At 29.9% G+C, this 18,635-nt stretch overlaps 1 non-coding gene across 1 annotated transcript; it reads left to right on the plus strand.

The window, feature by feature from the left end:
- Positions 1–3,897: 3,897 nt before the first annotated feature.
- On the plus strand, positions 3,898–4,004 carry LOC121218072 (small nucleolar RNA R71). Its single transcript, XR_005914337.1, has one exon. It is a non-coding gene; the product is annotated as a small nucleolar RNA R71 (small nucleolar RNA).
- The last annotated feature ends 14,631 nt before the right edge of the window (positions 4,005–18,635 follow it).

The following is an 18,635-nucleotide window of genomic DNA, read 5'->3' on the forward strand; positions in this document are numbered from 1 at the left end:
TCTTCACCTTCACCTGCATGAATAGCATACAATATATTTCTTTGATCCATGGTACAAAATTGAGTATCCACATTGTGTTGGCGTGAATTCAATACGAAACCATCTAATCTTCCTAACCTATAATTTTTGACAAAATCTGTCCTTCCTTTTCTGGTATAAGACAAAATCTGCCTTTTTTGAATAACAGTCTTCTCTAAAATACATGTTCTATTAATCCCCAAACATGCCCTTACTACGAAAATTTCATCCATTCTAAGAGAAAAAAAGTCTTAGCTTGCAATTTATGTTATAGAAAATAATTAAGTTTGAAACCTATAATCTTGAATGTTGATTCTGGTATTATTTATATTTCTAGTTGTGTATAGTTTGAAAATATTTTGATTTTCTTTTACTCAAATCTGTATTTATGTTTTATTTTTGGGTAAGCTACAAAAATAGTCATTGAATTATGTTTTTGGTTTTATTTTGGCCACTCAACTATTAATCTTTTCAATTTAGTCTTTAAACTTTTCGAAATTAAATATTTTAGTCATTGTCCCGTTAGTTACCATTAGATGAATGGCAAAAAAATGACATGGACATTCTATTAATTAGATCCTAAATAATTAGAGTATGGAATAAATTTGAATTGCAAAACTTTCAAATATCCATGAAGGGTATTGATACCAAATAGAAAAAGTGTCGATACTTAAGTATCGATATGGTTTAGGCATTCTGCCAATTTTGAAAACCCAAACATTATCAATCGGTATCGATTTTTACAAAAGTATCAATCGGTACCAATTTAGCATTCTGTTTGTTTTGAAAATCGTTTATTTGGTCAAGTACCGATGCCAAATGCCAGGGTATCCGTCCTTTTTGTCAGATTTGATGAAAATTGCTTTTTAGAAAACAATTTCGATTCAGTTTCAAAAACACTTATTAATTTAACCTGTTTTAGGAAAACATCAATTTTAATTTAGTTATCTAGTTCTTCTTATTCTTATTCCAAAGTTGTTAGAAAATCATATTTGATTCGTTTTAAAATAATTTAACAATCGTAAATTTCTCAGTCATGTTTGAATTTGATATTAAAACGTGTAATGCTAAATCCCAAAGAAAGCATCCATATGAAAATCCCAATCCAAGCCACAGTCTATTAAAAACAAAGCAAAATTTGATAAAGTTTATAAAAATAGAGTTTAAAATACTTTTGTTCAAAGCTGTCAAAAGTGCTTTGAATGTCGAGTCCGAATCCTAATCTCAAGAGTTATTTGGAAAAGAGGGAAAACTAAAGGGGTGAGTTATAAAGCTCAGTGTGGCCTTAGCTCAAAGACAGATAAGTACGTAAATAGTTAACATAGCATACAAGCTTGCAAGAAACAGTGCATAAAATGATTAGTCTCACGGTAATTTTTTAGCAAATATTCAATATGCATGATTAAAGGTTCAATTTCTTACCCATCCATCTGCTACACTCCACAATAATAGTTCCCTAAAACTCATCCATCCCTACACACCAAACAATATTTTGCGGTAGTCCCGCCAATAAAATGATATATTTGATCGGTGAACCGATTTGACTTTTAAAACTTGCACTTCCTCCTTTAATAACCTAATTCTTGTGCAACATAATGGCATGCTATCAATATAAAAAACAATAACAATTTTAACATGTTTTTTCATGCAAATGGTAACAGTTTATTGATTAAGGAGTAATAGTAGGTAGGTATGTATTAGTAAAGTTTACAGATTTAACACAGAATCAGAATCATACACATATTCAACACTAATGTTTTAGAAAATGGAACCATAGTAAATCTGAACTTACGATTTTCTGACAACTTACCCATAGATGCAACTCTTTCAGATCTGATCACTCTCATCGCAATCAGATTCATAGATCAGGTTTATTCAATACTCATAAGGAATTAAAAACAACTAAACATGCATTTAGTACTTACACAAATTACTTAGTTAAGGCACACACATTCACCCACAAACTCTTGTGACACCCTTACTCCTCTGATGAATTCATATGGTTCAAATCTGATTCATTCTCACCTAGATCCGGTCTTTCAAATGAAAATAGACACACAATCAGAACACAATAGCATTCAAAGGCAAGGATTTTGGAAAGAATTAACAAAAACTGATTAGATGAGATAGAAGGGAGTAAATCGTAACCCTGTTACAAGTTCAAAATAAGAGTGTAATTTATACAAGGGTCTCATTTACCAATCTACATAAAAAAGTAACAGACCTAATAATGACAGTCCTAACACCAATTGTGATTTGAATGAGCAAAGGTAATTGACAAGAAAAGAAAATCGACGGCACGGTACAATGTAAAGTGCAGTTGTGGTGATGTGTCGCGAAACTAACTAAAAATCTAACTGAGGCAAATGCACCTATCAATTAATAGTATAGCTATGGTGAGTAAAGATGTCGTTCCCATGAAGACTAAAAGTACTAGTAATTATCTTTTTTCTATTATTTAATCGAATAAATCAAGTGATTGATTAAAAACTAAAATTAACTAAATTATTACTAACGAACACGACAAAGAACAAAATAGGAGAATGATTGAGTAATAACCAAGAAGCGAAACAATACCCAATAAAGAATCCACCTAGATTTCATCTATCATTATCAATCTAAATTATGCAATTCATTTACTTAGTATCTTGATCCGTAGAAATACCTAAATTATGTTAATATCTCTTTCGAGAGTAAGAGCAATTGACTCTAGGTTGATTAATTAAAATTTCTTTCTGATTAAAATCTCTATTATCACATTAACTCAATCTATGGATTCCCCTATTAGATTTGACTCTAATCCGGTAGATTTATGTCATTTTATTTCTAGGATTGCATGCAACTCAACTCAATTGCGCAATACCTACTCTTAAATAGGGTCTATTCCTACTCTAATTTAAGCACAAATATGGATCAATAATCAAGAAATATCAAACAAAAAATTAAGCACACATAATTGAGAACAAGATCTAAATATTTATTGCATGAAATAAAAATCAAAAGACAAAATCCATCATAGGGCTCATCTCCCCTAAGTATTTAGAAAATTAGTTCATGCTTGCAAATAAAAATAACCAAGATACAATATAACTGAAAGAACTCATGAAACTCATGATAGTATCCTGGGAAATCAACTGAGAATCTTCAATCTTCACAGAAATCTACTTCAGAATCGACTTCAATGGTGTTTTTCGAGTTGTTTTCTTAAGTATTCTATGACGGCTATCACATCCCGAAAACCGGGTTAGAAGAAATTGGGTTAGTGAAACTCAAAGTAGCCATGTTCTGATTTTTTAGTTAAGATTGTGAAATTAGTTAACTAATTTGATTTGGTTCAGTGGTTAAATGTTATGATTATGTGTGTGAGGTTTTGAGTTCGAATACTTTTCCTTGTATTTTTGCTATTTTTGCCTAAACCCCTATCTTTGAATATCTAATTTATACATTATTTATGCTCAACTAATAACAATGACGAGCCTAGTGGTTCAGTGGTAAGGCTTCAGCTTACTTTTTGGTCTTGTGTTCAAATCCCCATGTGCGCATAGTGAAAATTATTTTTGTTTCAAATTCTATAAAAAAATTGATGGTTAAAATTAAGATTAAAATAAGTGATTTTATTTTGTAAATTATCAAATTTCTATTTTCCCTCACACAGTAATCGTCCACTATTCCCTCACCCCTTTCACTTTTTTTTCCATCGCTTTTATTTTTATTCTTGTGACTTGCAACTAATAGTTATTCAGTGGCATCTCATCAATAAACTCTTTAGCTGCCTCAGGTGTCTTATTATTCAATGTTCCGCCACCTGCTACATCAATTAATTGCCTAGTCGAGGGATTCAAACCGTTGTAAAATGTTTGAACTTGTAACCACAGAGGTAACCCATGATGAGGGCACCTTCTCAGAAGATCCTTAAATCTCTCCCATGCATCATATAATGTCTCCAACTCAATTTGAGAAAAAGAAGAGATGTTGTTCCTCAACTTAGTTGTTTTAGCCGGTGGGAAGTACTTCAATAAAAACTTATTAGTCATTTGATCCCAAGTTGTGATAGAACCCTGTGGAAGTGAATTCAACCATTGTTTTTCCTTTCTCCTCAAAGAGAATGGGAACAACCGTAAGCGTATGGCATCGTCAGTAATGCCATTAATCTTGAATGTGTCGTAAATCTCTAAAAATTTAGTCAAATGAGCATTTGGATCTTTATCTTGCAACACATCAAACTGAACATATTGTTATACCATTTGAATTGTGTTCAATTTTAGCTCAAAATTGTTTGTAGCAATAGTCGGTCTAACGATACTCGATTCAGCCTTAATCAGAGTGGGCTTAGCATAGTCAAACATAATACAATGAGTAGGACGTGCAGAAGGTTGTTGATTATTTAGATTATCTTCCATCTCCGCAATAATATCCTCTTCCTCTTGATCGTTTATTAAAGTTTGTTGACTTTGTCTTGCTTCTCTAACTTCTCTCTGATTTCTGAGAGCAGTTCTTTCAATCTCACTATCAGAAATTAACGGTTCCAATGAGTTTCCTCTAATCATAAACCAAAAAACCCTCTTAGGATTAGACAAACGAAAAATTAGAATGTAAAATTAAATTAAAAAATATTAAAACAAAAATAAAAAATGGCTAAATTAATAGAAATAAAGTTTTTCTAATATTTTAGTCCTCGGCAACGGCACCAAAAACTTGATGCGTCGCGAAATTAACTAAAAATCTGACTAAGGCAAGTGCACCTATCAATTAATAGTAAAGCTATGGTGAGCAAATATATCATTCCTACAAAGACTAAAAGCACTAGTAATTACCGTCCTTCTATTATTTAGCTGAATAAATCGAGTGATTGATTAAAAACTAAAATTCACTAAATTAATTACTACTGAACAAGACAAAGAACAAAAAAAGGAGAATAATCGAGTAATAACCAAGAAGTGAAACCATACCCATGAAAGAATCCACCTAGATTTCATCTGTCATTATCAATCTAAATTACGCAATTTATTTACTTAGCATCTTGATCCACAAAAATCCCTAAATTATGCTAATATCTCTTTCAAGAGTAAGAACAACTGACTTTAGGTTGATTAATTGAATTTTCTTTCTAATTAAAACCCATATTATCACATTAACTTGATTCATGGATTCCTCTATTAGATTTGACTCTAACCTAGTAGATTTATATCGTCCTATTTCTAGGATTGCATGCAACTCCACTCAATTACACAATATTTACTCTTAAATAGGGTTTATTCCTCTTTTGATTTAAGCACATCAAATATGGATAAATAATTTAGAAATATCAAACCAAAAATTAAGCACGCATAATTGAGAACAAGATTTAAGTATTTATTGCATGAAATAAAAATCAAAAGACTAAATCCATCATAAGGTTTATCTCCCCTAAATATTTAGAAAATTAGGTCATGCTTGCAAATAAAACAACCACGATACAGTATAACTAAAATAAATCATGAAACTCATGATAATCTCCTGAGAAATCAATTAGGAATCTTCAACCTTGACAGAAATCTGCTTCAAAATCAACTTCAATGGAGTTTTTTGAGTTGTTTTCTTGAGTATTCTATGACGGCTCTCTCATTTTTTTTTTGTCATATATACGCCTTAGAATGCCCAAAAACCTAAAAATCATGTTTTACAAAGTTTGGTATGCAATTTCGTGTAAACGACACAGCTAACCACATGGTCGTGTGGTAGCCCGTGTGGCACTTGTAACTTGCTCCGATTTTATGGTTTTCACTCGTTTTTCGCTTCTTTTGCTCCCAAATACTCTTCTAAGTATAAAAACATGAATTTAAAGGTTTATGAGCATAAAATTCACAATTTACATCAAATAGTCATCTAAAAACGCATTAAGAACGAGGTTAAAATATGTTACTTTTAGCACTTACCAAAAAAGATAAAAAAATGTGGTGGTAACAACGGTGGTGAGAAAAGTAGCAACAACAAGGAAGTAATACAAGGTCGTAGTTTTGGTGGCCGAAAGGAAAAGAAAGTGAAAAGAGAAAATAAGGAAAAGAAGAAAACAGTGCAAGAGAGAAAATGAGAAGAGAAAAAAATAAAACGGCTAGGGAAAATGAAAAAGAAAAAGAAGGGGTCGGCCACAATCAAAACTAGGTTTAAATACCTAGGGTTGGATGGCACACTAGGGTTTATTACACTAAAATTTATCAAGGTATCATACTTGATAAAAAGGTATTGATACTCATGTAAGTATCGATACAGTTTTAACACTTTAACGAATCAAGCCCAAACAGAAGCTCAATTGCACAATCAAACAGAAAATTAAAATAAAACCAATTGTTACATATTTAACTCAGAAATTTAACTCATATTTCGGGGAATGACATACTAAGCATTTGTATGGTTACTCTAGTTGTTTTCCTTACTAGTAGATCAATACTTTGTGGAACTTGTCGAGTCGTATCAACGTGAAGCACACACTATCAATAAGACGATAGAGTTATACTCATTTTGAGTCTAAATATTGTAGCACGTATATAGGGTCACCTTGATCTGCAAATGGTAATTTTTGGATGATTAACCACAGCTATTGTGATTATGGTTGATCTTGTGTAATATGCTTGCCTTGTGACTTTTTAATGCTAGCATGAGTGATGATCTTAATTTTCTATGATTTGGCATGTTAAAGGTTATAAAGTGAGGTAGTTTGGTTAACCAATTGGATGAAGGGTTTGGGAATGGTATGTTTGAATGTTATGATTGAAATATAGTTAGTTTATTCTTTTATTTGGTCCATGCTAAGGTTATGTTACTTCTTATACTCAAATTGCATAGGTATAAATGTCATAAGCTTGAATTGGTATAAATTGGTATGGAATGATGGTGTTTTGATTGTGGATATATGGAAATGGTATTAGTCATGCACGAAAATGGTTTAGGTTGAATTGAGTTTGTATAATGAACTATCATAGGTGTAGGGAGGTCAAGTTGGGGCCTTATAGCTAACCCTTGCATATCTTATGTTTGCTTGAAAATGTATGGAATTGGAACAAAATGGACTATTGTGAACATCATGACTTCACACACTGAATGTCGCGACACCAGGCTATCACATCATGACGTCCTCTAATTGATGTCATGACGTCAACTCTATAATGTTTGAAAGTTATATAATTTCATCCTTAGGTTAGGAAGTTGCTTACTATCTTTAAAAGGTCGCGACACTAACCTTTGAAGTCGCAACGTTGAACCCCAAGGTCGCGACATCCATCAGGTATAGTTTGTAAAACTTTGCAAAATGGTTCTTGAATTGTGAAGCTTGTATATTGTATTAGAAGTTGCAACATTGATCCCTTGATGTCGCAACATCAACTTGAAAACTTTTAAAAGTGTTACATATTAGTCCTGCAACAATCCTGGGTTAACAATAAAGCTTTTGTAAACTCGTATAAACCTGATTTATAATTTGATATTATATAATGGTTTGGTAATTGTATATTTAAAATAAATTATTGTATTTATGGAATATATGTTTTGTTTAACTGAAGCTGCTTAGATAACTATTGTGGTATCCTGTAGCTCAAATCCTAAAATTGGGTCGAGCAAGACGTGTTACTTAAGGTGTTAGGTTGAATAAAATTGTGATATTTATTACGCTTCTTTCTTGTATTTGGTAAGGGTTACAATATAAGTGTTATTTATGAATGCACCATCTTAACATTAATCTTTTAGTTTCATATTTATTTCATTGTTTTCACTATGTTTATTATATTTTCTTAGAAACACAATTATATTTATAAATTTTAAAAATTAATATATTTTAGTATAATATAACTAAAATTGCATTTAACTAATGTAATCAATTTTTATTCAAAGTAACAATAATTTGACAATAAATCACAATTAAAAAAATATATATAATTCAAAATAATCCTAATCTAATTCTTCTTTTAGAGAAAAAATAATCATTAATGTACTTGTTATCAACTAATGTTTATTAGTAAAATTACATTTACATTAAAAACTTATCATTATCCTCATTACTTTTTTAAATAATCAACATAAAAATGGTAACATCTTCACATAAATATCTGACATCAACAAATATTCATTCCAATAAAAAAAACTTAACTAAATTAATAAATCTCTTGTTGTTTATCTAGGATAGTGAAATATTAATTGCATTACTAGGGATATTCCTTGTAGCAACAAATTTTTCTGCTTATGGCAGTCTTATAATTTCATCAACTCATCCCAAAGTTGTGAAGACCTTTGAGCTATCAAGTGCTCCGTCCCTAAGCTCTTTTAAGAATATGGAACATCATTCACACCAATAAAAACAAAGCCTTGAGACCGAGAAAGAATGATAAGATTAAAAAAAATAAACCTAGAAACAACAAAGAAAAATCAACTCTTTGACAAAATAAACAAAACCCAAAAAATATCAGAATCATAAAGCTATTAGTGCAAGAAAAGTAACGCCAACGTACGATTTATCTAAAAAAAACTAATGTCAACCATGGAGTTAAAATCAAAAAATACAAATGGGTTTTTTCATGAAAATAAGCAAAAATAAAGTAAAAAATGGGTTTCAAATTCCTGACCTTGTCTTGGGTTGGGTTGAGAAGAGAAGTTTTAAGGATTTCTATTATTTATTCAAATTTACCAAAATTTCTTACGCTTTGGAGATAAATTTGAGTAATTTTGTATAATGTAAATATGAGAATTCTCAGAATAAGGACAAGAGTTATAATTTATTTAATGGTAAAAAAAATTATAAGCAGCTCACAAAACACACCTCTCCATCAATGATAAATTACCTAACCAAACATATAGTTATTTATAAATGACGTAATATTGACATATTAAATGATACACTAGCCAACTTGCCTAACCCTTTGAAAAGTTGATACATGCCATCACTTTTACAATGTTAAATTCAAAGTTTACACTTTATTCTTTGAATATAAAGTCAAAGTTTAAATATTAATATCTATTACATTTATGGTACATGTACTATGTAAGTGGAAAAATTTATATAACAAATCATACCAAAACTTAATGATTTTTTGTTAAAAGTTTAATATACAAACAAGTATCTAAGTTGAAATACTTTCATGATATTATTTTATTATTTTATTTAAAAACTATAAAAAACACCCTTATATTAATATTTTTTATTTTGTATATAAAGAATTTTTTTTAGTAATATCCCAACTAAATTTATATAAGATTAATTTTTGATACCTACTCAATTAAAGATTTAATATTAAATAGTTTAGCTATTTTCATTATTTCAAATTACAACCTCTTCTTTATAAAAAAAATTATTCTTAAAACACGAAATTTAGCTAAATTGATTTATACAATTATTTTTAAAATATTAAAGTTTAATTTTTATATATAAATTACTGGTAAAGGCTAATGAAGATTAATTTTTAGTTTTATTGCCAAAAAAATCAAAGTTCAAATATCAAAGTGGATCTAGTTGTTAAGTTTAAATATTAAAGAAGATATGTTCATGGGTTTACTGCTCAAGCCTAAAGACTTATTCAAATTTTGAGAGGGTTTAAGAAAAATGTTAAGCTTGAAAAATGTGTCTAAACAAAAAAAATTTTGACCGATTTAAAAAATGGGTTAAGTTTTGGGTTTGAATATTCAAGGCCTAAGCCTAATTCGTCCCATTTTCTAATTTGTATTATTTTTAAATACTATGTAACTTATAACATATAAAAATTAAATCTATAATAATATATAATATTACAATGTAAGCATTAAAAATGTTAAAATGCTTATGTATAAAATTTTTATAAGTAAAAATCATATTAAATTATTAAATATTAAATTAATAATATAAATATTATTTCTAAAAAATAATAAAAATATTTTCCATATATTTTCAAAAATAATATGAATAGGTTTAAAATGAGTTTGGATTAGTCATTTACAAAAATGAGTAGACTTAGGTAAAATTTTAAGCTCATATTTTTTATCGGGTTGAACTTGAAAAAATATAATTAAGCCCACTTGAACATGGTCCCTATCTAGCTTGACTCATGAACACTTCTGTATCAAAGTGAATCAAAAAAATACAATAACAAAGTAAATCCAGTTACCAGATTTAAATGTCAAAAATTACATCAACACTTTTATTTAGGAGTTGTTTTTTTTTTAACAACAATTATTCAAACTCAAACTATTCTTGAAAAAATGAACACCCAACTAATAGACCGCAACTTAGGTTTAAGTCCTATATTTTTTGAACACCTAAATAGAATAATATGTTGAAAAAAAATGTAATTTTTGAAAACTTTGAGGCATATTCTCGATTGGTAAAGGTAGAGAGTTGAATCATAAAATTATAGTTATATATTCTATTCCAAGAGACATTTACAATGGTATTCCATATGCTCAAAATAAATAAGTAATGAATGAGATATTGATCTTCAAAGTAAGCCATTTGTGAATATTTGTTGAGGAAAAGAAAAGCTTAGATCTTACATTTGTTAAATACCTAGTGTAAGATATGTATGTATCTAAGAACTCACTAGAAAATTATTGAATGATTAAACTAATGCTCTTTCTCGCGCGTAGGGGGTGCAAATCCAAACCTGCCAGGGTTGAGGGTGCATGACGTGGGCAACATAAAATGTCCGGGCTAGTCGAGCCAAAAAAGGGCCTACAGATACTTTAGCCAAATACGTAATTTATTTTTTTTTCTCAATAGATATTATACAGAATTAACAAATATCTTGATTTGATTTGATTTCAATCAAATTGATTTTCAAATTGATTTCAATCAAATTGATTTTATTTTATTCAAATTGATTTAAAGACTCCTTTAATACAGATTTGTATCTTTATTCATGGAAATTTCCAAAATTGCTCCATATTGAATGCCAATAAAAGCCTAAAGAATACTACAGAATTCTTTAGAGACACAACGAATTTTTCACTCTAAAAAATTCTTTTCTTTTTCTCTCCAAATTTTTAAATGTTTCGATGATAGAAGAAGGCAAGGTTTGTTTGTTGATCACTATAGAGGTACTATTGTCGCGATCATTTTGTTGTTGTATCCTGGGAAACAGACGATCAATGTTTCTCCAAATACCATAGGAGAGGCCGAATTTATCTTAATGAAACTGTAAAAACAGGCCTCAACATCTAGTAAAACTCGATTCCTTTATTCAATTTTTAGTTTTTCAAGATTTTGTTTATCTATATATTTTCATATCTGCTGTTTTAAATAAATATAACTATTTTTTTAATTAGTTTTGTTTTGTTTAGATATGGTATTTTTACATAAATATAAATATTTATTTGATCTGATCTTGTATTTAATATAAATGTTTATATTTGTTCGCTAACTTGTTTTGTCCAATATATTAAAATTTAATATCTTTTTAGTATTTTAGCAATGGAAAAGTCTTATTCTTTTACCATATCAACGCGCGATACTATTCTAATGCAAACGTTTATTCATTGAAGTCATGACATAAAATTATCCAAAGGAAAAAGGAACCCAAGAAATTTGATGAGAAAATGTGTGGTATAATCGTAATCCAACTCCTTCGAAAGTTGTATATAAAGGAGACGGTGTTGCCTTGTTTCTCAATCACTCAACTTAAGCCTACAAAAATATCGTCGCTAGTTCCCCTTTTTTAGTGTTGTACAAAAGGCGACGACAATGAAAACTTCGTTGCTTATTGTCAAACTAGTTGTCATCATTTCAATCCTAATTTTTATATTGACGAAGCCTCTTGAAGCTCTGGGTCCGATGCCACCGATAGGTTGTCACCGTCGTAAACTTTTTAGTTATCCTACTTGTGAGTCACCTCCTTAAACTTGATTTTCTTGATATTTTGTAAGATGCTCGAGTTTATATTACTCAAATTGGAGTGGAAGTGTAAAATAAAGATGTATTTTATATATAGGGGTAAATCTAAAAGAGAAATCAGGGCCCCTTGCCCCCTTAATAAAACAAGTATATTGCAAGTTTAGACCCTCTTCTTAATAAGTAATACAGTTTAATATTTTTAGCATTAAATTTTTTAAATTCCCAATAATCTATATTATTCTGGTCCTCAATCGAAGTTTCTTGACTTCACCCTTGTTGTTATGGATATATTTAATTTGTAATTTTTTTTTCTTTATGTTTGGAGCTTCATTGGAAGCTCATTATTTCATATGAATGCACAAAAATTGTTTGATAATATAAAATGCTCGAATTTATATTATTTAAACTTAAGTGTGGATTGACTATAAACTTATATTTCATACAAGTACATTTGATTTTTTAGTCTTTATAAAGTAAATATTTAACGATTAAAACATACTCTAAATATTTGTATTTTTCGTACCTTTGAAACTTAGTTTTTATATTTTTAGTTTTAGAAATTTAATCTCTATATTTTTTGAATAAAAAAAGTCAAATCCAATTGTTAACACCATTAAATTTTTCTGTTGAATTCATTGGTATAACATTTTGAAATTTTAAAAAAATACTCACTTAGTATCCATGTAATAAAATGTGACATTGCAATGGACTTGAATTTAACAAATAAATTTAACAATGTTTACAATTATTAAAAGTTACATAAGCGTTTTATCAAAATAAAGTATTGGGCTAATCAATGACACTGTAAAAGTTAAGGTACCAAATTTTGTAAAAAAAAAGTGAAGTATAAAGACCAAATTTGAAATTTTACTATTGCTATATAATCTAAAATTGTGTGTAGCATAGGGACCAAAATTGAAATTTTTATATAATGCAAAGAAAAGAAAAGAAAGGTTGCCCACGTGTTTTATATATAGGTATATAGCATAGGGACCAAAATTAAAATTTTACCAATTTCCTTTATAATGCAAAAGAAAAAAAACAGAGAGGTGACCCACATGTCAAATAAATATAGGTATTATTATTTGTTATAAAATAAAGAGAGATTGAGAGAATAAAGAACAAAGAAAATATGAAAACAATAGAGAATGTACTTTATTGATCAAATGGATGATTACAATGCTTAATCAGAGTCTCTATTTATAGGCATAAGAAGTATAAAAGAAGTAGAGATCTAATTCTAATAACTATTAGAATTTAAAGTATATTAAAACTTTATCTTGATCATGATGGACATCCACTTAATAAGATATTCATAACACTCCCCCTTGGATGTCCATTGGTAGATAATGTGCCTCGTTAAAACCTTATTAGGAAAAATCTTATGGGATAAAAATCTAATGAAGGAAAAAGAGTATACAATCTATAATACATATAATATGCTGCCTCATTAAAAATCTTACCAAGAAAACCCAATGGGACAAAAACTCGATTAAGGGAAAAAGGGTGCAACGCGTATTTACTCCCCCTCATGAAAACATCACATATTTTCTCATATTCTACGTATTCAATCTTGAATATTGGTCTTTCAAATGACTATTTGAATGTATTTGCTAAGCATTTATATTACCATTCTTTTAAAAGTCATGAGTGAGGGAAATTTGGGGAAATATATTTTGATCTCTTCAGGATATTCAACAACAATCATAACAAACTTTAATCATGATTCATTTATGAGAACAAAAATAGTTACATTTTATAATCCTCCTTCAACTACTATTCACTTAGTCAAATTTATCATATATGTTCAAATTATTTCAATTCATATAAATGAACAAATTCTCAAGAATTTTAATATGCTTCTAACATCTAAATCCTTCAAGGATTTTAATATAAGCTTTACTATATAGTGATTCATAAAAGGTTGTAACAATAACCATTAGACGCAATTTAAATCTTTTATGAATTGTCAATCTAATAATATATTTAAAGGTTATTGTATCCGCCACAAAAGAATATTATATCTTTTTCATAATAAATGCCAGGACTTAGCAAAAAACTTCATATTTTTGTTCCGCTTTTGCGAAACTACTTCAATTGCACCCTCACTGGCTTTATACATTTAGATATTTGGACTACTAGCCCAAACACTCCACGAATTTAATTGTACTTGAGTTGCATTTTTCTATTTTGATCAATTTTTTTCATATCTATATTTCTTAATACATTTATTCAAGATCTTCCTTTTATTTCATTAATAATATCGTATGCAAAATCATTGTCGACCACTTTTATTATTTGGTTCCACATTTTCTCGAATTGACATAACTTATCGAGATATCTTATTTTTATTATTTTAGAATTTATTTTCAGGTACCTAAATCTCTTTTGAAGTTTTACTTATTAGTTATGTCTTGGGTCTCTTCTGGAGCACCCGCATCCACTATATGACCATCTAGAAGAATTTTCATCTTTGGAACCGATCAATCTATTATTTATTCTAACTAATTGTCCTACTGGGACTTTGATTCAAATTAAAATATTAGATGATATATGTAACACTCTAAACCCAGCCTAGACGTCCAAACTAAGTTTAGGGAGTTACGTCACTTATACTGAAACTTCTACTATCATAACACTGTCGAATTGAACCATTCATTACAACAATAATTTAAACATATAATCTTCATAGTTACCATAACATCATAGAACATCAATCCCTATTAATAATGCTTAAAAGGAAAAATAAAAGCTTGACCAAGCTCTTGCGACACTGACCCGATCAAGATTGGGAACCACTTGAAATCTAATCAATAATAAAGTGAGTTGTAAACTCAGTGCGTAAAAAGAATGTAATTCAATAATGTTCGCTTATAAGGAAATTCCAAATTCAGAGATTCGATTTGATATAGAAGTAATTTCAATCCAGATTCAAAGCGGATGAGTTACATATGTGTACATATATATAATTTTAGTTCAAAAATGGTTCAGATCAGACTCAGATGTAATGTTCCTATTTTCAGCCGCTACACACCATCTTCAGCCATCCCAACACACCACTATGGACATTTAATGCCCACCCAACCCTGCACAACTTTAGAGTGTTCATTAACACATTCACAGAAACACAGCGTATCTACTAGATTAATATGCGACAAGTGCCAGAATCAGAGTAATACTTATTGTAGCATAGCCAAGATTTCAGAACAGACTCATTCCCCATTCACAATGCCCCAACACATGCCAATGCAGAACACAAATACCCGTAACATATGTTCAGTCATTCTAACTCATTATACAATTAAATAGGACAATTCAGTAACAGAATAGGTATTACAGTGCACATATAATTATGCTGCTCACAGATCAATCCTAGTCTATCAGACAGTTCTCAAATAATCAAATTCAATTATTCGTACATTGAGGAAACCAATATCAAGGCTAAGTAGCATTCTCAGCCTTAAAAGACAGCTCTCGAGCCTAATAACCTGCCACACAGCCGGGTCACACACCCGTGTGCCTTGGTCGTGTGGTTTTTAAGCCTAAACAGTGAGTTACACGGCCTGGATACATGTTCATGTCCCTACCCGTGTGGCTTTTATACCACAAACAGTGAGTTACACAGCCTGGGCACATACCCATGTCCCTGACCGTATGGTCTCGTTCCACAAACAGTGAGTTACACGACCCAAACATTTGCCCGTATTTGTTGTCCGTATGAACCCTACACTAACATGGCCACACAAGGCCTAGATACACGCCCGTGTTCTAGCCCGTGTGGCCTCAATTCAATGAACAGTGAGTTACACGATTGATCATACGGTCTGCCACACGCCCGTATGGCTCATACGGCCCAGTCACACGCCCGTGTGCTTGGCCGTATAGTGTCGACAGCCACCATTTTTAGGACCTGAAACTTGCAAAATTAAGGTTTCTGGTACACACCTAGTTTCGTTTTGATTGGGAGACAATACGGAGATTACCCGGAACCTAATTAACCATTCAGCAACCAATCATTTAACTAGGTCGACTAATTAACACAACATTAATACACAATCAACTATGTCAAATAAATCGACATGAGGGAACTTTGACGACTAACGCTTACCAACGATTCAACCATGCTAAGTCCGCACAACATGCGAAGGGTCACTTCTCTCTGCACTTACACCTAAGGGAACAAAATGGCTAGTTATCAGAAAGTTTAAGTAAAGCAATTTGACAATTCTCAAATTGACACAGTAGTAGAAATCTAAACCAAAAACTCGCAAAAGTCAAAGGATTCCAACAGAACTTACACAGAAGTCTTTCAATAAAGTAAAGATCTCACTAATTCCCAATAATCATGTGTAGAACACACTCGACGAGTAGAATTCAAAGAGTAAAATGAATAAAGAAAAGGAAAAGAAAAATAATATAAAATAAAATAAAGAATAAGAGATACAGACGTTAACCAAATTCTAATAACCATCAGCCTACCTCCGACAACTAGCAAAAATTCTCTTAACGCATACGATAGGGTTCGAACTCAGGACCAAACAGAATATAGACAGATGCTTAACTAGTGAACCTGTAGGCTTATTCTTATTATAAGTTCTTACAGAACTTCCTTTACTCATATACCGCATGGATAGAGATTGTTCTAAAAGAATAAAACTTTTAATTACGCAACTTGAACTCCATACCTTAATCCCAAAAGCATAGCACAGAACCAGAGATACATAAATCTAATTACTGCAGAAACTCACAATTAAATTCTTAAAAATTTAGGGCGTTACAATATATAACACTTGGTTATTCTCATTAAGTTTGTAAATACATCTAACAGATAACTTGTAATGAGTTATCCTTATTGAACTTCTGGTTCAAATTACTCTCCCCCTACCTCATTACAAGTTATTATTTCTCTCCCCCTAATGTTGGAAAAACTATCGAATCAAAATTGTAATCACAAATCATGTCATAATTGAATCTTGAATACATTCAAAACATCTAATAATATAAAGAAACTTGTAATTAATATATATTTCCAACTTTCTTTGAAAATTCACTCATCTTTGAATCTTGAATACATTCAAAACATCTAATAATATAAAGAAACCTGTAATTAATATATATTTCCAACTTTCTTTGAAAATTCACTCATCTTTGTACGTTGTGGTGGAGCAATTGGAACGTATACGCACATACAAAATTTTAAAGATGAGAAATATTTAACTATTGATCAAAAATCAATTGTAATAGGGAGTATTTATAACTCATTGGCTTAATGAGTACAACACGTAAATCAACATAATTTCATGTTGAAATAGGAAGTTTAGTTCTCATAAGTAATGATTTAGACATTAATCAGAGGTGTTTAATCAATAATTTCTCTAAACCATTATGCGCAAACTTTTACAAAAGTTTTTCAAACTCAATCAATAAAAGATTGAGATATAAACTCATCAGTATTAGCAAGATAAATTGTCTTAATTGTATTATCTGAAATTAATCATTTAAACAAGCAATCTTGCAAACGACAGGTTGCAAATTTATAACACATATGTGATTATTTTGTAGATGCATCTACCAAAATCATATAATATCAACACCATCCACATGGTGGATGAATGAGCCTATGTTCGTTTCAAAAATGTAAGACATTAAATCTCAATTTTAGCTAATGAGTTTCTAATAATCAATTTTCATTAAGAACAAGCAAAATATGAGAATTTTTTTTTAAATTAAAGAATCTTTTGGTTCTTTAATGAATGTTCATATGAATTCTTAATTAATTTTCACATCATATATGATCCAGGATGGTCTAACTGTTCACGCCAAGTAGTAAATGTATTTGTATCAGTAAACTTCCGGTTTACTTTAACATGTGTTTCAATTGTAATAAATTGTAACAAATTAATAATTTTACTATCATTCCTTTTACTGTGTATCCAAATATAAGTGCTATTGTGACATTTACTACTGAAAATGTCTAAATCAATGTGAATATTATGTCACTCAGTCAACAAAATAAATATAATTTCCAAACATTTATATGCAATATTCGCTTCAGGGAATATGCCAAAATCTTCAAACATCTCAAAAAAATTTGCAACTTCAGGTGCATCCAACTATAACGAGCTTTAGATAAAATTATCATATTTTATTACTCATAAATAGATCTTTCCCAGTCAAATATTTTGCTTCCAACCCCTTAATGGGGATGATGACAAAAGAAGATCACAATGATTATAAAATAAATATAAATTAATAACTCAATCATCTCTTTTTCATCCTTTCAAATTAGATATTTATAACAATAGTGATTCATATGAAATATAATATTTTCCTCATTCACAATCTCAATATAAGATCCATTATAAATACATTTTAAAACCAAAAGATTAACCGTCACAAGATATTAGTGTATTAGCTCTTTTGGAGCTTTCGACTAATTTTGTACTATCAAATATTGGAATAATATTTGTTTGTTTTAGTACCAAATAAGATAAATATTTTCTATCTATAATGATAGAATTTATAACTACATTCTCATATCCTTCCTCCAAGAATATTAACAGAAACAAAATATTTAGGCATATGCCACATATGTGGCCAATAATATTCATATCACATTGAAAACACAAGTTATCTTTAACCTTTGAAGAGTTATCTTGAGAACTCTCTTTGTTCTCTTATTTATTACTATGTTCCCACTTTTAGTGGTCCATAATTATATCTTTTATTTTCTTTATGTTTGCATTCACTTCAGGAATGCAATAAGTCTAGTAATTAAGATAAGACTTCTAAA

This window comes from Gossypium hirsutum, chromosome D05, assembly GCF_007990345.1.
Source record: "Gossypium hirsutum isolate 1008001.06 chromosome D05, Gossypium_hirsutum_v2.1, whole genome shotgun sequence".
NCBI classification, from domain to species: Eukaryota; Viridiplantae; Streptophyta; class Magnoliopsida; order Malvales; family Malvaceae; genus Gossypium; species Gossypium hirsutum.